The sequence below is a fragment of the Papio anubis genome, chromosome 17 (assembly GCF_008728515.1).
Source record: "Papio anubis isolate 15944 chromosome 17, Panubis1.0, whole genome shotgun sequence".
Classification (NCBI taxonomy): Eukaryota; Metazoa; Chordata; class Mammalia; order Primates; family Cercopithecidae; genus Papio; species Papio anubis.
Window position 1 is genome coordinate 19,366,936 of NC_044992.1, and position 23,626 is coordinate 19,390,561.

At 40.8% G+C, this 23,626-nt stretch overlaps 1 protein-coding gene across 2 annotated transcripts in view; it reads left to right on the top strand.

The window, feature by feature from the left end:
• Nucleotides 1-1,367: 1,367 nt before the first annotated feature.
• The window catches only part of LOC101013414 (translation initiation factor IF-2-like), a 45,943-nt gene continuing 23,684 nt past the window's right edge, over nucleotides 1,368-23,626 (top strand). Inside the window, exon 1 of one of the 2 annotated variants that reach the window (XR_004179265.1) lies at nucleotides 1,368-2,144. The gene's annotated coding sequence lies outside the window, so the exon portion shown is untranslated. Of the gene's footprint in view, nucleotides 2,145-8,869; nucleotides 12,401-23,626 lie in introns of those variants that run through there. The other variant, XR_004179263.1, reaches the window with a different exon arrangement.

A 23,626-nucleotide genomic window follows, 5' to 3' on the forward strand; every position in this document is an offset into this window, starting at 1 on the left:
TATGAAATATGCATGTGGGCCAGGCATGATGGCTCATGCCTGTAATCCCAGCACTTTGGGAGCTGAGACAGGTGGATCACGAGGTCAGGAAATCGAGACCATCCTGGCTAACACAGTGAAACCTCATCTCTACTGAAAACACAAAAAATTAGCCAGGCATGGTGGCACGCACCTATAGTCCCAGCTACTTGGGAGGCTGAGGCAGAAGAATCTCTTGAACCCAGGAGGTGGAGGATGCAGTGAGTCGAGATCGTGCCACTGCACTCCAGCCTGGGTGACAGAGTGAGACTTCATCTCAAAAATTTTTTTTAAATTAACAATATTCAATTTTGTGGATGTACCATAGTTTATCTTTTCATTCACTGAAGGACATCTTGGCTGCTTTCAAGTTTTCGCAATTATAAATAAAGATTTATAAACATCCATGTACAAGCTTTGGGGTGAACATAATTTTTCAACTCCTTTGAGCAAATACCAAGAATCATGATTACTGGATATTATTGGAAGGGGATTTTTAGTTTTGTAAGAAACTGCAAACCTTCTTTCAAACTGGCTGCATAATTTTACATCCTTACTCACCATAAATGAGAGCTTCTGTTTCTCCGCGATTTCACCAGCATTTGCTGTTTTCAGTATTATGGATTTTGGCCATTCAATCATGGCCAAATAATAGGTTTAAATTGAGTTTATACCTATACCTATTCAATAATAGTTAAGAATTGATATCTGTTGTTGCTTGAATTTGCATTTCTCTGATAAAATATGATATGAAGCATCTTCTGATATGTTTATTTTTATCTGTATATCTTCTTTACTGAGGTGTCTTAAGGTATTTGGCCCATTTTTTTTTTTTTTTTTTTTTGAGTCATGTTGTTTCCTTTTTGTTGAGTTTTAAGAGATATTTATATGTTTTGGACAATAGTCATGTATTAGATGTCTTTTGCAAATCTTTCAGTCTGTGGTTTCTCTTTTTCTTCTTTTCACAATATCTTTTGTGGAGCCAAAAGATTTAATTTTAATGAAGACCAGTTTAACAATTTTTTTCTTTAATGGATTGCGCATTTGGTGTTGTACCTAAATAGTCATCACCAAACTGTGATGCCCCTTGTAATCTTAGAAAGAAATTGGAAAGCCGGGCGCGGTGGCTCACGCCTGTAATCCCAGCACTTTGAGAGGCTGAGGTGGGCGGATCACAAGGTCAGGCGATCAAGACCAGCCTGGCTAACACGGTGAAACCCTGTCTCTACTACAAATACAAAAAAATTAGCCAGGCGTGGTGGCGGGCACCTGTAGTCCCAGCTACTCAGGAGGCTGAGGTAGGAGAATGGCGTGAACCCGGGAGGTGGAGCTTGCAGTGAGCCGAGATCGTGCCGCTGCACTCCAGCCTGGGTGACAGAGCGAGACTCTGCCTCCAAAAAAAAAGAAAGAAATTGGAAATTTTCATATTTTGTGATTACAATTCCATAACTGGTAGTGTTTAAAAACTGAGTCCTAGAATGGACTGTAAGAAAAGTTAACATTTTTTAAAAAGGTAAAGGCTTTTGAAAGTAACACGTGGTTTATATAGTTCTTTAATTTTTTTTTTTTTCATTTGTTTCAGAGCTCCCTCTGTGAAAGAAATTTCTTTCTATTTAATAAAACTAATGCTTGTAATAGCTGTTAAATTTTTTATAAGCTTGGCAATTCTAGCTTAAGAAGACTCAACTGCCAGCATATCCTTGTCCACTCCAGTGCTTTCAATTCAGCCACCCCAAAATAACCAGTGTAGGTGACTTGAGCATCCTTACTGTGCTCCTTGATATAAGAACAAGCAATTGTGAACACCTATTTTTCTTAGCCATGTTTGGTCTTATTATAATGAGTAGTCACACGGCACATTTTTTTTATGTCTGGCCGATGACAGCTTAAGTGTCACCTCTCTTTTCCTAGAGCACCCCACACCTGGACAAGCAGATGAGAAAGCCTGATGGTGGGTTCCTTATAGAGCAAGCAGGAGATTCCAAACACACAGGGCCCTGCCCCATTGCTCTGACCTCACCTGCTAACCACAATGAACACCCAGGTTGAGCTTTTCCCCTTGCTGCCTCCAGTCATTTCACACCTGCTGGAGAGGCCTGCTCTGCTCTCCCTGAGCCCTCAATCATGTGAGTATGAGCCTTTTTATACTCTCTTGACATATGTGCCACCCACCATCAGTGTCAACATCAGAACCACACATCTGCAAGTGCCTGTTTTGTTTTATAAGAAACTATCTTCCAAAGTAGGTGTACGATTTTCCATTTCCATCACCATGGAATGAGAATTAGTTGTTCACCATCTTCATTATCATTTGGTGTTTTCCGTGTTGTGAAATGTAGCAATCCAATAAGCATGTACTGACATCTCTTTCAGTTATATTTTAATTACCTAATGCCATATCATGTTGAGCATCTTTTTATTTTCCATCTCTAAATCTTTGGTGATGTGTATGTGCCTATCTTTCGCCCATTTCTAGTTTTGTCGTTTATATTATTATCGTTAAGTTTTAATTATTCTTTTTTATTTTTGGATGCCAGTTGTTTATCAGATAAGTGTTTTGCAAAGAATTTCTCCCAGTTTGCGGCTTGTCTTTTCATTCACTTATCAACATTTTTTCAAGAAGAAGAGTTTTTTTTTATTTTAATGAAGTCAAACTTACAATTATTTAAAAATTTATCATAAAACCCCAGGCCATCTAGATTTTTTCCTATGTTATCTTATAAAAGTTATAGAGTTTTGCATCTTATGATTATGCCAATGTTCTGTTTTGAGTCAATTTTTGTGAAAAGTGTTAGGTGTATGTCTAGATTAATTGTTTTTCATGTGGTTATATACTATTTTCATATAGTTATCATACTATTTGTTGCTATCTTTTAATCATTGGATTCCCTATGGTTTTTTTCTGTTTTTGGTTTTTTTTTCTGTTTTTGTTTTTTACCAAAGATCAGTTTACAATTTGTGTGACTGTAGGAAAGCAGTTGACTTTTTTATATTAACCTTTTACTTCAACTTTGTTATACTCTTAGTAGTTCCAGGAGTTTTCTTTGTTGTTGTGGATGCTTTTAGATTTTCTTTTTTCTCTTTTTATATATTTTTTGAGATGGAGTCTCACTGTGTTGCCCAGGCTGGAATGCAGTGACACAATGTCAGCTCACTGCAACCTCTGCCTCCCAGGTTCAAGCGATTCTCCTGCCTCAGCCTCCCAAGTAGCTGGGATTACAGGTGTCCACCACCACACCCAACTAATTTTTTGTATTTTTACTAGAGATGGGGTTTCACCATGTTGGCCAGGCTGGTCTCAAACCCCTGGCCTCATGATTTGCCTGCCTCAGCCTCCCAAAGTGCTGGGATTACATGCATGAACCACCGTGCCTGGCCTGTTTTTAGATTTTCTACGTAGACAATGATATGTGCAACAAAGACATTCCCAATCTGTATAGCATTTGTTTCCTTTCCTTGTCTTACTGCATTAGCTAGGACTTCTAGAGCAATGTTAACTTCCTCGCCTTCTTTGTCATGTTCCCAGGAAAGCATCTAGCTTCTCACCAACAGTGTGATTCCAGGATACAATAAATTCCTCTTCAAAGGTTTAGCCTGTTAACTTCCTTGTTCTTTGTTCTCAAACTCAAATTTCTTGTTCTCTATTCTTCCTTGCCCCTAGTTACTGTAAACAACCTTCCCGTCAGCTCTAATCAATAACTCACATCTGTTCCCTTGGTTACCCACTCCTCCCTTCCTCCCTTCAAAACCTCACGTCCCACCACTGTAACTCACATCCACCTTCCCTTCCTTATTTGGGAAAGTATTCACAAATAGCCAATCGGGTCAACTTAGAATGTCCGGTCTGAGCCCAGCCCCATGGGGGAATGACACAGAGGTGGGGGTTACATTAGGAATAAAAGCCCTTTTCCTCCTTTGTTCATTGTGCTCTTGTGATCGTGATTGACACAAGCAGCACCCTTCTGCTGCAGAAGTAAATTTGCCTTCCCGAGAAAGCTTTTGCCTGAGTGCTAGTTTCACTTTGTGGCACTGAGCATTTATTTCCAACATCATGGTAACTGCAGGTTTCTTGTAGGTGTTGTTTCTCAAAGAGAGAAGTTTCTATTTTTAGTTTGCTGTCATAATGGATGTTGGATTTCGTCAAATGCTTTTTAATTTTCATTTCCCCCCCTTTTATTTGACATATTAATAATTTTTGTCTTCTCTTTTTTTCTCAGTTATCTTGAGTAGACATTTGTCCATTTTATTGTTCGTTTGACAAGACCAACGTTTGCTTTTGTTGATTTTTTTCTATCGGTTTTCCATAATTTCATTTATTGCTTCTCTTGTTATTTATTGCCTGTGCTTTCTTTGGGTTCAGTTGCCTCTTCAGTTTTTAGTTTTCTAAGGTTTAGACACAGAATATATATATTTTTGTATCATATGTACTCAGTAGTGTAAATTTTCTTCTAGTCTTTTGCTGCATTCCACAAATTTTGATGTTGTATTTTTATTTAATTAGAAATAATTTTAACATATCTTGAAACAACTTGGATCCTTACATTTTATAGAGGCATATTGTTTAACCTCCCAAGCATTTGTGGGTTTTCAAGCTATCTTTCCATTAATGATTTCTGAATTGGTGCCATGTTAGTCTGACAGCATGTTTTGTATTAGTTCTGTTCTTTCAAATTTGTTAAGATGTGTTTAAATTCCAGAATATGGGCCATCTTGGTGAATGTTCCATGTGAACCTGAGAAAAATGTCTATTCTGCAGTTGCTGACTGAATTTTCTATTTTTGAATCAAGTCCAGTTGTTTGATGGTGCTGTTCAATTCATTATGTACTTCCTGCTTTTCTGCCTGCTGGCTCTCCTTATACCAATAGAGAGAGGTAGTGAAGCCGGGCGCGGTGGCTCAAGCCTGTAATCCCAGCACTTTGGGAGGCCGAGACGTGCGGATCACAAGGTGAGGAGATCGAGACCATCCTGGCTAACACGGTGAAACCCCGTCTCTACTAAAAAATACAAAAACTAGCCGGGCGAGGTGGCGGGCGCCTGTAGTCCCAGCTACTCGGGAGGCTGACGCAGGAGAATAGCGTGAACCCGGGAGGCGGAGCTTGCAGTGAGCTGAGATCTGGCCACTGCATTCCAGCCTGGGTGACAGAGCGAGACTCCGTCTCAAAAAAAAAAAAAAAAAAAAAAAAAAAAAAAAAGAAAGAGAGAGGTAGTGAAATCTCCAACTGTATTAGTGGATCAATGTCTTTCTCCTATTTAAATTTGTTTTATTTAACCTTCATTCTTTTTTTTGTCTAATGCTCAGCTTTATCATTTTTCTTCTTTGTGTTGATGAAAAGAGTCAAACTCTGTAAAATATTTGAAGAGATTTATTTGGAGCCAAATATGAGGGACCATGGCCCATGATACGGCCCTCAGGAGGTCCTGAGAACATGTGCCCAAGGTGGTCAGGTGCAGCCTGGACATTTTAGGGAGACACGAGACATCAATCAAATACATTGGAGAAATACATTGAGGAGCTCACTGGCTGGGCCGTGGCCACAGACAAAGGCACTCTGGGGCCCCACCCGGGTGAGCAGTTCTCCCACCGGCTTCCTCTCCCAGCACCACTAGGAGGCCTGCAGGCTCCAGAGAAGCAGGGAGAAAGGAAGAGATGAGAAGAGATGAGACTTCCTCGCTCACTCTGCTGCCCTGCCACCCCCAAGGCCAAGCCACTGACAGCCCAGTGCGTGTCTGAGCGGCGGGGTCTCCCACGGACCTGCCCACCACCGTGGGTGGCCTCCTCCCCCTTGGCCATGGTCAGGGGAGGGGGACGGACGGGCAGGGCCTTGCCAGGGGACTCCACCCCCGGGACAGTCCCGCCGCGCTTGGGGTCACCCAGAGGCGATTCACACTGTGACTTTGATTCGGATCTCAGTTGTGGGGTCCCCTATTATCCTTCCCTCCAGCCTCCTTCCCTCCTTCAAGGGTTAATACAGCACCCTCACCCCGCCCCACCCAGTGAAGCGCCCACTCTGCCAGTCTGGGGCTCCAGGGGAGTGGTGAGTGGGGATCCTGCTGCTTCCCCCAGCACTGCAGTCCGGAGCCTTAGCCGGGTGAGGAGGCCGGGCTGTGAAGGACAGCACAGCTGGGTCCCAGCCCAGCTCCCCAGCCTCCTCCGAGTTGTTGTCTCTCAGGAAAGCAATCGGAAGCCAACTTTTGCTTTTGTTCTGCCACCTACTCTCCAGAACCGGAGAAGTCCAGGTGGGTGGATGCCCTGGGAGAGGGCTGTGGCAGGGGTTCCAGGTGAGGCCCCGAAGTGACACCTAGAGGCGGCGGCTGTTTCCCTCCCCCAGTGAAGAATGGATTCCAATTGCTAATCAATACCCGGGGAGCCAGCAGTGGGTTGGCAGTGTCCCGAATGAGTGCAGTGCTCCCAGCCTACTCTCGCACACCTCCCCAGCACACTCCAAAGTGCCACCTGGAGATGTGCATTTCCATTCATGGATCTGTGCCTCGGGGCTGATTAATGTCACCTCTACCTGGGTTCTCTAAAGAGAAAGTGTCCACGACTATTCCATTCAATAGCCATTTCCTGGGAGCTTATTGTATGCAAGGCACTTATCTTACAATCACCTTAATGTAGAAGATACTTATTGAGCACCTACTATATGCAAAGCAGATATACTACAAACTTTTATGTTGAATAGATATGTATTGAATACCTATTGTGTACAAAGATAATGTGCCATGACTTTCTCAATTTAACAGTTATTTATAGAGTACCTACTGTGTTCAAGGCAGCTATGCTATGACCTTATTTCAGCATTTACTGAGCACCTACTAAGTACAAATGGCTTTTTTGCTGAAGGGTTGCCCAGGGTACTTTTGGGGTACATATGGAAACAAGGGAGAGTAAATGATCTTCTGACTCTTGAGTCTTCAACTCCTTTAGTGACCTGAATTTTAAGCTTTCTGGATCATTTGTGTGGTGTAGGAAGGGCCGGTCTTCTTTACTTGAGGATACATTTCTATTCTTAAGGGTTTGTCAGACAGGAGCAAGGCTGATGATGAAAGGGCCCACTCTGGAACCTCTTTCCAATTCAGTTTCCTTACATTAGAAAAGTCTGTTTCTTTGTACAAAGCACCATGGAATTATCACAGAGAATCAAAGGGCAATAAGACAAAGCCTTAATGCCCAAAGGGACAGAGAATCTGTGCTAGAGACAGAAAGACAAAAAGACAATCACCTAAACAAGGAAGGAACCAATAGGGAAAGGGAGAGGGAAGCATGAAGATAGGGCCAGCCTGACCTTCCAGCCCCTCACTCCAATCAGGTACCATTGGAGTGAGTCTTTAAATCCCATCATTGCCCATGACTGGGGACCAAGGGGTGGAATCAAATGGTTTTCCTGCTAAGAGATTTGATGAATCTCTTACTCCGATAATCTTAGGATCTTGAGATACACTGGAATATGCAGACTAGCAAGAAAATCATATTCATCAGCAAATATTTGAGTACTTACAATGTTATATAGGCTTTTTTCAGGTAAATGTAGCCTATTGTTACAGGAATCAGGAGACTGGAGAGACTAATGGGTGGAACAGGAGGACTTCATTAGGTGGCCATCGATTCAGCAGATTAACATCCAAAGGCTGAGCCTCAAACAAAGACAGGGCTTGACTTTTATACACATTTCTGAAAGGGGGCTGGCTAGTTTGAATGATGTGGCGGGAATTTGATGGCACAAAACTCGTGCAGCAGGCAAGCAGGCTTACAGAAGCAGAACAAAGGCAGGTAACTAAATTATGATTGGTCTCACAACCCAAGCAGAGCTTATGACCTTGCAGTTGCACTGTAGGGAAAACAGGAACTTACAAAACTTGTAAAACCAGGTGTTTGTAGAAATAGTTATAAGAAAAGAATTCTGTTTTCTTATCCTTGCTCTGGGGTGAGGGGTGTTGGGAGAGTCTCTGGAGCTCATTCCTTTGGGCTCTGGCTTTTCAGATAGTATTATCAAGGCTCTGCCAGGGCCCTGCCTATTGCCAGCCTTGGAGTGAGTCAGCCAAATACAGGAAAAGTTGTTTTTCTCTTGTTAACTTCTGCTTCACTGACATAGTCTTTGTCCTAAGGAACTCTGGTCATGAGATAAACATGTAAAATGACAACTTGGGCAGCATATATGAAAAACTGGGAGCAAATTCCTCCTAGAATTTAACATCAGAAAAAAAATAATATTCTGACTTCAAGGAACTATGGCTTTTCTTTTATCAGACATTGCAAACTCTCTACATGCCTTGTATGTTTATCTTTTTGCCTCGGCCTCCAGAAATTACTGGTAACTGCTTTATTCCAGCTTCTTGGTACAATGATTTTTTTCTTCTTAAATTATTTCTGAGACCTCCCTTTTAAATTCTTTATTTAAAACTCTATTATTTTTGTTGTGAATTTGAAAGCCTCCCTCAAATCTTTTTTGGAAGTAAGCCCCCTGTGAAAGGAAAATATCTTGGGCCGCCAAAATCACTTAAGGAAAAACTCAAGCTGGAAACTGCTTAGGACAAACCTGCCTCCCATTCTATTCAAAGTCATCCCTCTGCTCACTAAGATAGATGCATATCTGATTGCCTCCTTTGGAAAGGCTAATCAGAAACTCAAAAGAACGCAACCCTTTGTGTCTCACTTATCTGTGACCTGGAAGCCCCTCCCCACTTCCAGTCTTCCTGCTTTGCTTCAAGTTGTCCCGCCTTCCCATACTGAACCAATGGACTTCTTACATATATTGATTGATGTCTCATGTCTTCCTAAAATGTGTAAAACCAAGCTGTCCCCCGACCACTTTGGGTACATGTCATCAGGACTTCCTGAGGCTGTGTCATAGACCCATGTCCTCAATCTTGGCAAAATAAGCTTTCTAAATTAACTGAGATCTGTCTCAGATTTTCTGGGTTCACACCATTAAGAAAGATACACAGAAAATATGATAAGTACTACATAAATGTGCTTATAAGAAAAGAGGGAAAAACATTGGAGGGCAACATTTAGAATTTACAGAGAAAACAAACTGGCTTTGCAAGACAAAATAGGATTCAGATGGGCAAAGAAACTAATGAAGACTTTCCTCCCAAATTGAGGGAAATAGTGTTAGCAAAGGTGTCAAGGAGAACAAACCATCTTTAGAGCACTTCAGGGATTTGATAGATCTTCTTCTGGAGTAGTTTCCATTCACTCAACACACAAGCACTGCCTGAACATTTTACTGTGCGTCAAGGACTATGCTAGGTGTCAGGTGGGGGGTGTCACCCAGAACTGATTGAAGTTCAGCATGATCTCACAGCTAGGAAGTGCCCTTTTCCCCTGCCCTGGCCGTGGGGTAGCACTGAATGTGTCCCAGCCATTCTTTCAGGCATTCCTGGTGTTTCTTCACCTGAGCTGAACTTGACTATAATCTTCATGGCCAAGAATGTGACTTATTTTTTTTCTCTGCATCCTTCCTCCCTCCTTGCAGGCTCAGGGAGAAGGACTTGGTAGAATAGGTGACACTTACTTCAGTGACCTCTATTGCCCATTTCTTCACTCCTTCCTGGCCTCATCACAGCCTGCTGTCCTCTCTTCCTCTCCATTATTTTCAGCTGTTCAGAGCCTTTCACTGTATGAAAACTGGTCTCAGGGGAAAACCAGTCTGTGATGAGTCACTTTCTCTTGAATATGAATGTAGGTCCCTGTGTTCTCTCTTCTGGAGGTCTTTGCACTTTAAGCCTTGTTATGGAATGAAAGGCTGTGCTCACTGTGAGAGGATATCAGGCACAGACAAGTGGGGAGGCAAAGTACCTTTCCTGCTGCTCCTGAAACCAGCACCTTCTCACTTAGCCAGTCCTGGTGAGGGTCCTTAGAGGCCCTTGATTCATGAAAGTCTAGAGGCTTCATTGCTTTTAATCATGATGTGGTGGTTTAAATCAGACAGTGGCTCTCTGTAAGCCACCTGTCAGCTTGACCATCATGCACTTTACTCCAAAGTTTAAAGCTTTATCATTTGCAGAGAGAATCCTAGCTTCTTTATCTATATGTGTCCATTATTTTAAGGAGCGATTCTCAACCTGGGCACTACTAATGTTTTGGGCTGGATAATTTTTTGTTATGGGCTGCCATCCAGTACATTGTAGGATGCTTAACAGCATCCCTGGCCTCCACCCCCGAGATGCCAGGAGTACCACACACTGCCTCACTCCTCAAGTTGTGACAACCCAAAATGTCTCTAGCCATTGCCAAGTATCCCCTGGGAAACAAAATCACCTCTAGTTGAGAACCACTATTCTGAGGGGTATTGGTTATTATGTATCATGCCATATAAGAGAGACCTTATCTAATGTAACTCTATTCTTTTCAATGAAGAGGAACTAATAAATGTGTAATTAACATCATGGAACGTTTCATATAAATAATTTTATAAATCAGAATAAACATCCTTTTTTCAGACATCATATCCTAATTTGGTTATTATATTAAGTTCATCTTTTGAAGCAAAAAACTGAAATTCTTCTAGTGTGGCTGATTTATTATACCAGAACTGTGGGTAGCAGAACCACCATTACCCACAAGATCATCCCAACCTTCTGCTTGGGCAATGCCTGGTGGCCATCAGTAGGGGAGGAAAATGGCAGGGGAGGGTTCAGTTCTGGTGGACTTGGTGCTTATGTGATTTGACAGGTCCACTTTAAGGAAAAGACAAAATGATGAGGTGAACACATTGCTGGGACCCCTCCCAGGCCTTGGAAGGGTCCTGTGAGGACAAGTGATGAGCTGTGAATTTAAGTTTCATTAGCTTCTTGGGAAAGCCATCTTTGGGAAAGGTTTTGAGGAATGACTGGACAGCTATGTCCGCAAGAATAGGAAACTAGGAACTTTGTTCTATCTATGACTGCTAGGAGCGAAGAGAAACTTCTCAAAGTGTTGACTTAAATTGAGAGCATGGATCAAAATGGAATTGTTAAATCCAGGTGACCTGTACTTCTGTTAACAACTGCCCTCAAAAGTAAAAATGTCCATATCTTCAGCAACCCCAGGTCCACATCAGCAGCATCTTTATGGGTGAAACGAGGAGCTGGGTGAGTTCCAGCTTAGCAGGAGGCTCAGTAGGTAGTAGTAACTTATTGCACTCTGTAAATGAGATTGGTCAGTGCCCAAGTTATTGCTTCAGAAAGTGAACGAAACTCGTTTTCAGGTCACTCTAATGGTATTTGAAGAGTTTATAATAGGAGTACATTGATTCAAACTTCTTTTTTGGAATACCTGAGCCTGAGATGAGACAACCTTGCATTAAAACAGGCCAGGAAGGAAATATTTACCCTCTCATTTTGGCGGGCAAGTAATTTAAGTACAGTCATGTGCTACATAATGACATTTCAGTCAGTGGAGGCTGCACATAGGACTACAGAACTGTAAGATTATAATATTTTTACTGTACCTTTTCTGTGTTTGGATATGTTTAGGTGCACAAATACCTTGTGTTACCTGCTTACCATATTTGGTGCAATAGCATGCTGTACAGAGTTGTAGCCTAGGAGCAATAGGCCAGGCCAGATAGCCTAGGTGAGTAGGCTATTCCATCTAGGTTTGTATAAGTACTATAAGATGTTCCCATATAAGGAAATCTACTAATGATGTATTTCTCAGATGAATTCCCATCATTAAGTGATGTATGACTGCATGAACTTAACAACATAAAATAATAAAGCTTTAGAAATGAAAAAATACATTGGTTCAGTTGAAGTTGTCCCAAGTGGGACAACTGGAAGTGGGGCTTCCAGGTCATAGGTAGATTTAAAATTTTTCTGGTTGACAATTGGTTGAGTTTGAAGACCTGGGATCAATAGAAAGGAAATGTCTAGGTTAAGATAAAGTATTGTGGAGACCAAAGTGCTTATTTGCAGAGGAAGCCTTCAGGTAGTCCAATTTAACTCATATAAATGTTTCTCTATAAATAGGTGTTGATTTTCTCCTCCTATAACTCTTTTCAAGGCTCTTTCTTTGTCTAATTTTTTTCTGGTTTGAATGTAGTATGCTCAGGTGTGAATTTTGGGGTATTTGTGTTGCTTGGCAAGTTCTGAGATTCCTGAATATGTGTTTTGGTGTCTCACTAATTTGGGGAAAATTATCAGTCCTTATTGCTTCAATTCTTTTTCTGTTTCTTTCTGGTTTTTCTTTAGCTGTTACCATTATGTGCATGCTATACTTTTTAAGCCCTTTCTTTTGTACCCTTGTATTACCATTTTGTGCTTTTGTGGAAAAGCAATTTTTGTACCCTGTGTTTAGGTAGTGTGAAATAATTTCTCCATCAGGACGGGCTGAAGAACAACCTTTTGGAAGAGGTTTGGGGTCTAGGAGTCACTCTTCTCACACATGAAATGGGGGTAAGAACAGTTCATTCCTGGAAGATTATGTATATGTGGGCCTATAATGAGGTTTGTGTAAACCTTGTTTTTGGGTGTGTGGCTGTGTCTGTGTAAGTCCTGGTATTCAGTGAACAAAACTGTGCTCCTATCTCTGTCTTCTCCAACATTCTAGAAGACAAGAAGAAAACAAGTAAAAATTTAGTATGTATAATATTATGGTAGTTATTTCTAAGAGTGCAGAAACACCTGCAGAAGAGTGCAGAAGGCCTAGGGTCCATGTGCTCTGGGAGTATTATCTACTGTATCTCTGACCTGTTACATCTGTAGGTTTGTGGACTTATGTATCTGTGTCTGGGTTTTCCCACCTATATGTATAGTGATAAAGTGTTTGTGATTTTTATGTTGGTCTGTGGGGTTGTGTGTGTGCATTTTTTTTCTTTTTTGAAACGGAGTCTCGCTTTATCACCCAGGCTGGAGTGCAGTGGCTCGATCTCAGCTCACTGCAACGTCCGCCTCTCAAGTTCAAATGATTGTCCTGCCTCAGCCTTCTGAGTAGCTGGGATTATATGTGTGTGCCACCACATCTGGCTAATTTTTGTATTTTTAATAGAGACTAGGTTTCATTGTGTTGGCCAGGCTGGTCTCGAACTCCTGACCTGAAGTGATCTGCCCTCCTCGGCCTCCCAAAGTGCTGGGATTACAGGCATATGCCACCGCACCTGGCCATGTATGCATTTTAAAATCTGGAATGCTTTTATTTAATTTTCTTGTTTAATTTCCCTGAGAGTACCTCCCTTAACATATTTAATAAAACTAGTGAGAGCAGACAACCTTGTTTTGTTTTGGTCATAGATATTGAAAGTCCAGTTTTTCACTATCAAAATGATGTGAAATTTTCATATGTGGCTTATAGCAGGTTGAGGAAGTTATCTTCTATTTATAGTTTACTATGCATTTTTATTACAAATGGGTGTAGAATTTTATCAATTTTTGTTTCAATTAAGATGATTTTTTCTATCATTTTGCTAATGTGTATGACATTGATTTTCATATGTGGAACCACCCTTACATTCCAAGAAAAATCTCACCTGGCAATGTTGTATAATGCTTTTAATATGTTGCTTAATAGGGTTTGCTGATGTTTATTGGAGGATTTTACATTCACATTCATAAGGGATATCAATGCTATTTTCCTTTCTCTCTGAACCATTTTACATCTTCTTGAGAGGCCTGTCCTGGTCTCCCTGAAACCTCAACTAAGTGTTAAATAAGCATTTTCATACTCTCAGTGTGTATGTGCCACATAGCCATCAGTGTCAACATCAGAACCACACTTTTTCAGGTGACCATAACAATTGGCATCATCACCATGCCAGGGGCTGTGATCTCTTGCTCTGGGTTGCTAACCTGCTGTGTTGCTTGATGGCCAGCATGCACTTTGAGCTGCTGCTTGTTGCTCTGTGTTGCGTTGTTGAAGCCTAGCAGATCTCAGTTCTAGATTCAGCTGGGAAAAGTCAGCAGTTTGCATAATTCCTTGTCATTTATAAGCAAGAGCATGAGATTGGGGTGCTCCATAAAGTGGCTCTGGTTCAAGAGTTTTGGCTGGGGCCTATCTGTGTATTTCAGAATGAAGCTGTCACCGATGCTGGGCATTGGCCTTAATCTACAGGTCTGGGACTGGGGGCTTGTTGTGATATTTTATTCTGTGCAACTTTTGAGCCCATCAGATGGTCATTCTTGAAAGAGTGGTCACTTGGAAAAGAGAAGGAAAGAGAAGAGAGATAGGGTGAGGAAGTTGCCATTAGATGGTGTCCTAAGGTCCATACTCAGTAGGACCGTTAAGTGCTTCTGCTGCTCCTGCTACTGCACATGCCTCTAATACAACAAAGACTCTGATCCTCCAGGTGTCAGGGACCACCCCATGGAATGACTGTAGCACAGCAAAACTATTAATTTAACCTAAATAAAGCCTGGTGTCCTTAAACTACATAAAGCATCTATTGCCATGCAGGCAAGAGATATACTCTTGCCATGCCTAAGAGATAATACTCATTTGAAAATCTCTATAGGAAGAAATTACACAAACTACAGTAAATACAGTAAATGCTGTTAATACTCCTGAAAGTATTACCAGTGATCAGAAAACAAAACCATTAAGAAAGGGAATAGGCTTTGTTTTGTTTTTTGTTTTTGAAGCGGAGTTTCGCTCTTGTTGCCCAGGCTGGAGTGCAATAGCGCAATCTCAGCTCACTGCAACCTCCGCCTCCTAGGTTCAAACGATTCTCCTGCCTCAGCTTCCCGAGTGGCTGGGCTTATAGGCATATGCCACCACGCCCAGCTAATTTTTGTAATTTTAGTAGAGATGGGGTTTCATCATTTTGGTCAGGCTGGTCTTGAACTCCCGACCTCAGGTGATCCACCTGCCTTGGCGCCTCCCAAAGTGCTGGGATTACAGTCATGACCCACCATGCTCAGTCGTTTTTTTTTGTTTGTTTTTTGTTTTGTTGTTGTTGTTGTTGTTGTTTTGAGACAAAGTCTTGCTCTGTTGCCTAGTACAATGGCGCGGTCTCAGCTCACTGCAACCTCCGCCTCCTGGGTTCAGGCAATTCTCCTGCCTCAGCCTCCCGAGTAGCTGGGACTACAGGCACATGCCACCATACTCAACTAATTTCTGTATTTTTAGTAGAGACAGGGTTTCACCATGTTGGCCAGGCTGGTCTCAAACTCCTGACCTCGTGATCTGCCTGCCTCAGCCTCCCAAAGTGCTGGGATTACAAGCATGAGCCACCGCACCCGGCCATGGGAATAAGCTTTTTGTTACTGCCTTTTTTTTACAAAAACAACAAAAAGTAGAAACGACAGTACATAACTTTAACCATGCTGACAGAGTTTGAGAAAATTTAGAACATTTTCTTAATTAAACATACTTAACTAGGGCCCAGGTATGGTGGCTAATGCTTGTAACGCCAGCTCTTTGGGATGCTGAGGTAGGGGTATTGCTTGAACCCAGGAGTCCAAGACCAACCTGGGAGACATACTGAGACTCCATCTCTACAAAAAGTAAAAAAAATAAATAAATAAATTAGCCAGGCGTAGTGGCATGTGCCTGTAGTCTCAGCTCTTTGGTGTAGTGGTGAAGGGGGAAGATCACGTGAGCTTGAGAGTTTGAGGCTACAGTAAGCTGTCACTACACTGCTGAGTACTCCAGCCTGAGTAACAGAGCAAGATCTTGACCCACCCCTCCCTGCCATCCCAAATAAAATAAAAATAAAAATAAGAGCACTTAACTAGGAATAGAAGAAGACTACATCAACATGACAAAAGCTATATATGAAAAGCCCACATCTAGCTTTTAATCAAAAATAAACTATTGAAAACTTTTTCTCAAAGATCAGGAATAAGGGAATGAAGCCCAGTCTCACCCTTTCTATTCAACATACTACCAGAAGTCCTAGCCAGACCAATTAGACAAGAAAAACAAATAAAAGGCATCTTTGTTGGACAGGAAGAAGTAAAATTAATTTTCCTTTTTTCAGATGACAAAATATGAAGAAATCTCTAATGATTTAGTTTTAAAAACTTAATATAGTCATCCTTCAGCATCTATGTTCCAGGACCTCCCTCAGACACCAAATTTATAAATACTCAATTCTCTTAAATAAAATGATACAGTATTTGCATCTTACTTATATATATTCTCTTATATATTTTATTTCTAGATTACTTCTAATACTTAATACAATGTAAATAGTTGTTGTAATTTATTATTTAGGAAATAATGACAAGAAAAAAGGTATACATGTTCAGTACAACCATCCACTTTTTTTCTGAATATTCTTGATCTGTGGGTAGTTGAATCCACCCAGGTGAAATCCAGTGACATGGAGTGCTGACCACCAACCAGCTACATATGATTTCAGCAAAATTGCAGGATACAAAATTAGCATGAAGAAATCAGATGTGTTTCTATACACTATCAGGGCCAATCAGAAAAATGAAATAATACCATTTACAATAGCACAAAATATAACAAATATTTGAAAATGCATGTAATCAAGAAGGCAAAAGACTTATAAACTGAAAACTACAAAGCATTGCTAAAATAAACTAAAGAAGATACAAATAAAAAGAAAACTGTCTGTGATATTGTAAAAGATATATTTAGTTTTTGTCCTGTTTTTTGTTCTACAACTCCTAAAATACTTAGGATTTTCTAAGTGATGTGTCTTTTTATGTGCTAATAAGATGACTGACAGCTAGGGGCTCCTGGATCACCAGATGACGTGGGTTGTCGCCTAGTGAACCAACCATGTGATTAGAGGGTTGGAATATTCAGCCCCTCTTCAACCTCCCTGGAGGGCAGAGGGGCTCAAGGTTGAGCTGATCACCAATGGGCGATTATGATTCCGTAAAGACCCCCAAAAGGACTGATTTAGGGAAGCTTCCAGACAGATGAAGATTTGCAGGTTTCTGTATTGAATCTGGTCATCACTTTGGATAGTGCTGACATTTTAACAATATTAAATCTTCCAATCCACGAGTATGGGATGTCTTTACATTTATTTCTGTCTTCTGTAATTTCTTTCATTAGCATTTCGCAGTTTTTACTATACAACTATTTCACCTCTTTAGTTAAGTTTATCCTCTGTTTTTCATTCTTGTTGATGCTGTTGTAAATGGTATTGCTTTTTAAATTTCTCTTTTGGATAATCTTTTGTTAATGTACAGAAATGCAATAGGTTTCTGTATGTTGATATTTTTTAATCCTGCAACTTTACTAAATTTGCTCATTAGCTCTAATAGGTTTTTTTCACGAAGTATTTAGGATTTTTTCACATATAAGATCATGTCATCTGCAAACAGATAATTTTACTTCTTCCTTTCCAATTTGGATGCCTTTTGTTTTTTTTTCTTGCCTAATTGTTGACTGTGGCTTCTAGTATTATGTTGAATGGAAGTGGTGAGAGTGGGCATCCATGCCTTGTTCCTGGTCTTTGAGGAAAAGCTTTCAGGTTTTTACTATTCAGCCTGATATTAGCTGTGGGCTTTTCATATATGACCTTTATTATGTTAAAGTAATTGACAGAGCAGGAGCATCACCATCTTGGACAAGCCCCTCATTCTAAAATTTACCTTAATAAAAAAACGCCTAAATCCAAAGGGCATAGGTCAGCATGACCATAAACCACAAATAACACCTCCAACCAGAAACATTCCAAACTCCTCCCCGACCAGAGAGAGAACCCCGCTCAGCTCCAGGCCAGAAAGATGTCTGCCCCAAGATAACCTCCCATCCTCCCAGAGAGATTTCAGCCCCTCCATAAACTTCTCCACACACATAAACATTCCAAGCTTCGGCCGGGCGCGGTGGCTCAAGCCTGTAATCCCAGCACTTTGGGAGGCCGAGGCGGGCGGATCACGAGGTCAGGAGATCGAGACCATCCTGGCTAACATGGTGAAACCCCGTCTCTACTAAAAATGCAAAAAACTAGCCGGGCGTGGTGGCGGGCGCCTGTAGTCCCAGCTACTCGGAGGCTGAGGCAGGAGAATGGCCTGAACCTGGGAGGCGGAGCTTGCAGTGAGCCGAGATCGCGCCACTGTACTCCAGCCTGGGTGACACAGCGCGAGACTCAGTCTCAAAAAAAAAAAAAACATTGCAAGACATTCCAAGCTTCTGAGAAGCCCCTTCACCCTAAAACCAATATATACTCTTAGTCTGTAAGAGAAAGGTCTTCTGACCAAAATCGGCTAAGAGCGCCTCTCAGGTTTTGTCTAAAGTAAACCTGTCTTTAACTGCCAGCTGCGTTTTGTGTTTCTTTCTTCTTCCTTTAACTCTTAAAGAAATATCCTTCCATTATTAGTTGTTGGAAGTTTTCATTTTTTAAATATTTATTTATTTATTTATTTATTTATTTATTTATTTTTGAGATGGAATTTCGCTCTTGTTGCCCAGGCTGGAGTGCAATGCTCAATCTCGGCTCACCACAACATCCGCCTCCCAGGTTCAGGCGATTCTCCTGCCTCAGCCTCCTGAGTAGCTGGAATTACAGGCATGTGCTACCGCACCTGGCTAATTTTGTATTTTTAGTAGAGACGGGGTTTCTCCATGTTGGTCAGGCTGGTCTCGAACTCCTGACCTCAGGTTTTTTAATCATGAAATGGTGCCATATATTGTCAGATGCTTTTTCTGTATCTATTGAGATGACCAGGTGATTTTTATCCTTCATTCTGTTGGTGTAGTAATTAATTTTCATATGTTGAACCAATCTTTCATCCTAAGGATAAATCCTATTTAGTAATGATGTATCATCCTTTTAATACATTATTGAATTCAGTTTTCTGGTATTTTGTTGTGGATTTTTGCATCTGTGTTCATCAGGGATATTGGTGTGAAGTTTAATTTTTTTGCATTGTCTTTGGCTTTGGTATGTGGGTATTGCTGACCTCTTAGCAGGAGTTTGGAAGTGTTCCCTCCTCTTCAATGTCTTTCTTTTCTCTCTCTCTCTTTTTTTTTTAATTAATTTATTATTATTATTATACTTTAAGTTCTAGGGTACATGTGCATAACGTGCAGGTTTGTTACATATGTATACTTGTGCCATGTTGGTGTGCTGCACCCATCAACTCGTCAGCACCCATCAACTCGTCTTTTACATCAGGTATAACTCCCAATGCAATCCCTCCTCCCTGCCCCCTCCCCATGATACGCCCTGGTGTGTGATGTTCCCCTTCCCAAGTCCAGGTGATCTCATTGTTCAGTTCCCACCTATGAGTGAGAACATGCAGTGTTTGGTTTTCTGTTCTTGTGATAGTTTGCTAAGAATGATGGTTTCCAGCTGCATCCATGTCCCTACAAAGGACACAAACTCATCCTTTTTTATGGCTGCATAGTATTCCATGGTGTATATGTGCCACATTTTCTTAATCCAGTGTGTCACTGATGGACATTTGGGTTGATTCCAAGTCTTTGTGATTGTGAATAGTGCCACAGTAAACATACGTGTGCATGTGTCTTTATAGCAGCATGATTTATAATCCTTTGGGTATATACCCAGTAATGGGATGGCTGGGTCATATGGTACATCTAGTTCTAGATCCTTGAGGAATCGCCATACTGTTTTCCATAATGATTGAACTAGTTTACAGTCCCACCAACAGTGTAAAAGTGTTCCTATTTCTCCACATCCTCTCCAGCACCTGTTGTTTCCTGACTTTTTAATGATTGCCATTCTAACTGGTGTGAGATGGTATCTCATTGTGGTTTTGATTTGCATTTCTCTGATGGCCAGTGATGATGAGCATTTTTTCATGTGTCTGTTGGCTGTATGAATGTCTTCTTTTGAGAAATGTCTGTTCATATCCTTTGCCCACTTTTTGATGGGGTTGTTTGTTTTTTTCTTGTAAATTTGTTTGAGTTCTTTGTAGGTTCTGGATATTAGCCCTTTGTCAGATGAGTAGATTGCAAAAATTTTCTCCCATTCTGTAGGTTGCCTGTTCACTCTGATGGTAGTTTCTTTTGCTGTGCAGAAGCTCTTTAGTTTAATGAGATCCCGTTTGTCAGTTTTGGCTTTTGCTGCCGTTGCTTTTGGTGTTTTAGACATGAAGTCTTTGCCCATGCCTATGTCCTGAATGGTACTACCTAGGTTTTCCTCTAGGGTTTTTATGGTATTAGGTCTAACATTTAAGTCTCTAATCCATCTTGAATTAATTTTCGTATAAGGAGTAAGGAAAGGATCCAGTTTCAGCTTTCTACTTATGGCTAGCCAATTTTCCCAGCACCATTTATTAAATAGGGAATCCTTTCCCCATTTCTTGTTTTTCTCAGGTTTGTCAAAGATCAGATGGCTGTAGATGTGTGGTATTATTTCTGAGGACTCTGTTCTGTTCCATTGGTCTATATCTCTGTTTTGGTACCAGTACCATGCTGTTTTGGTTACTGTAGCCTTGTAGTATAGTTTGAAGTCAGGTAGCGTGATGCCTCCAGCTTTGTTCTTTTGACTTAGGATTGTCTTGGAGATGCGGGCTCTTTTTTGGTTCCATATGAACTTTAAAGCAGTTTTTTCCAATTCTGTGAAGAAACTCATTGGTAGCTTGATGGGGATGGCATTGAATCTATAAATTACCTTGGGCAGTATGGCCATTTTCACGATATTGATTCTTCCTATCCATGAGCATGGTATGTTCTTCCATTTGTTTGTGTCCTCTTTTATTTCACTGAGCAGTGGTTTGTAGTTCTCCTTGAAGAGGTCCTTTACATCCCTTGTAAGTTGGATTCCTAGATATTTTATTCTCTTTGAAGCAATTGTGAATGGAAGTTCATTCATGATTTGGCTCTCTGTTTGTCTGTTACTGGTGTATAAGAATGCTTGTGATTTTTGCACATTAATTTTGTATCCTGAGACTTTGCTGAAGTTGCTTATCAGCTTAAGGAGATTTTGGGCTGAGACAATGGGGTTTTCTAAATATAAAATCATGTCATCTGCAAAGAGGGACAATTTGACTTCTTCTTTTCCTAACTGAATACCCTTGATTTCTTTCTCTTGCCTGATTGCCCTAGCCAGAACTTCCAACACTATGTTGAATAGGAGTGGTGAGAGAGGGCATCCCTGTCTTGTGCCAGTTTTCAAAGGGAATTTTTCCAGTTTTTGCCCATTCAGTATGATATTGGCTGTGGGTTTGTCATAAATAGCTCTTATTATTTTGAGGTACGTTCCATCAATACCGAATTTATTGAGAGTTTTTAGCATGAAGGGCTGTTGAATTTTGTCAAAAGCCTTTTCTGTATCTATTGAGATAATCATGTGGTTCTTGTCTTTGGTTCTGTTTATATGCTGGATTACATTTATTGATTTGCGAATGTTGAACCAGCCTTGCATCCCAGGGATGAAGCCCACTTGATCATGGTGGATAAGCTTTTTGATGTGCTGCTGAATCCGGTTTGCCAGTATTTTATTAAGGATTTTTGCATCGATGTTCATCAGGGATATTGGTCTAAAATTCTCTTTTTTTGTTGTGTCTCTGCCAGGCTTTGGTATCAGGATGATGTTGGCCTCATAAAATGAGTTAGGGAGGATTCCCTCTTTTTCTATTGATTGGAGTAGTTTCAGAAGGAACGGTACCAGCTCCTCCTTGTACTTCTGGTAGAATTCAGCTATGAATCCATCTGGTCCTGGACTTTTTTTCATTGGTAGGCTATTAATTATTGCCTCAATTTCAGAGCCTGCTATTGGTCTATTCAGGGATTCAACTTCTTCCTGGTTTAGTCTTGGAAGAGTGTAAGTGTCCAGGAAATTATCCATTTCTTCTAGATTTTCTAGTTTATTTGCGTAGAGGTGTTTATAGTATTCTCTGATGGTAGTTTGTAATTCTGTGGGGTCGGTGGTGATATCCCCTGTATCATTTGTTATTGTGTCTATTTGATTCTTCTCTCTTTTCTTCTTTATTAGTCTTGCTAGCGGTCTGTCAATTTTGTTGATCTTTTCAAAAAACCAACTCCTGGATTCATTGATTTTTTGGAGAGTTTTTTGTGTCTTTATCTCCTTCAGTTCTGCTCTGATCTTAGTTATTTCTTGCCTTCTGCTAGCTTTTGAATGTGTTTGCTCTTGCTTCTCTAGTTCTTTTAATTGTGATGTTAGAGTGTCAATTTTAGATCTTTCCAGCTTTCTCTTGTGGGCATTTAGTGCTATAAATTTCCCTCTACACACTGCTTTAAATGTGTCCCAGAGATTCTGGTATGTTGTATCTTTGTTCTCATTGGTTTCAAAGAACATCTTTATTTCTGCCTTCATTTCGTTATGTACCCAGTAGTCATTCAGGAGCAGGTTGTTCAGTTTCCATGTAGTTGAGCGGTTTTGATTGAGTTTCTTAGTCCTGAGTTCTAGTTTGATTGCACTGTGGTCTGAGAGACAGTTTGTTATAATTTCTGTTCTTGTACATTTGCTGAGGAGTGCTTTACTTCCAATTATATGGTCAATTTTGGAGTAAGTACGATGTGGTGCTGAGAAGAATGTATATTCTGTTGATTTGGGGTGGAGAGTTCTATAGATGTCTATTAGGTCTGCTTGCTGCAGAGATGAGTTCAATTCCTGGATATCCTTGTTAACTTTCTGTCTCGTTGATCTGTCTAATGTTGACAGTGGAGTGTTGAAGTCTCCCATTATTATTGTATGGGAGTCTAAGTCTCTTTGTAAGTCTCTAAGGACTTGCTTTATGAATCTGGGTGCTCCTGTATTGGGTGCATATATATTTAGGATAGTTAGCTCTTCCTGTTGAATTGATCCCTTGACCATTATGTAATGGCCTTCTTTGTCTCTTTTGATCTTTGATGGTTTAAAGTCTGTTTTATCAGAGACTAGGATTGCAACCCCTGCTTTTTTTTGTTCTCCATTTGCTTGGTAAATCTTCCTCCATCCCTTTATTTTGAGCCTATGTATGTCTCTGCGTGTGAGATGGGTCTCCTGAATACAGCAGACTGATGGGTCTTGACTCTTTATCCAGTTTGCCAGTCTGTGTCTTTTCATTGGAGCATTTAGTCCATTTACATTTAAGGTTAAGATTGTTATGTGTGAACTTGATCCTGCCATTATGATATTAACTGGTTATTTTGCTCGTTAGTTGATGCAGTTTCTTCCTAGCCTCGATGGTCTTTACATTTTGGCATGTTTTTGCAATGGCTGGTACCGGTTGTTCCTTTCCATGTTGAGTGCTTCCTTCAGGGTCTCTTGTAAGGCAGGCCTAGTGGTGACAAAATCTCTAAGCATTTGCTTATCTGTAAAGGATTTTATTTCTCCTTCACTTATGAAACTTAGTTTGGCTGGATATGAAATTCTGGGTTTAAAATTCTTTTCTTTAAGAATGTTGAATATTGGCCCCCACTCTCTTCTGGCTTGTAGAGTTTCTGCCGAGAGATCTGCTGTGAGTCTGATGGGCCTCCCTTTGTGGGTAACCCGACCTTTCTCTCTGGCTGCCCTTAAGATTTTTTCCTTCATTTCAACTTTGGTGAATCTGGCAATTATGTGTCTTGGAGTTGCTCTTCTCGAGGAGTATCTTTGTGGTGTTCTCTGTATTTCCTGGATTTGAATGTTGGCCTGCCCTACTAGGTTGGGGAAGTTCTCCTGGATGATATCCTGAAGAGTGTTTTCCAACTTGGTTCCATTTTCCCCCTCACTTTCAGGCACCCCAATCAGACGTAGATTTGGTCTTTTTACATAATCCCATACTTCTTGCAGGCTTTGTTCATTTCTT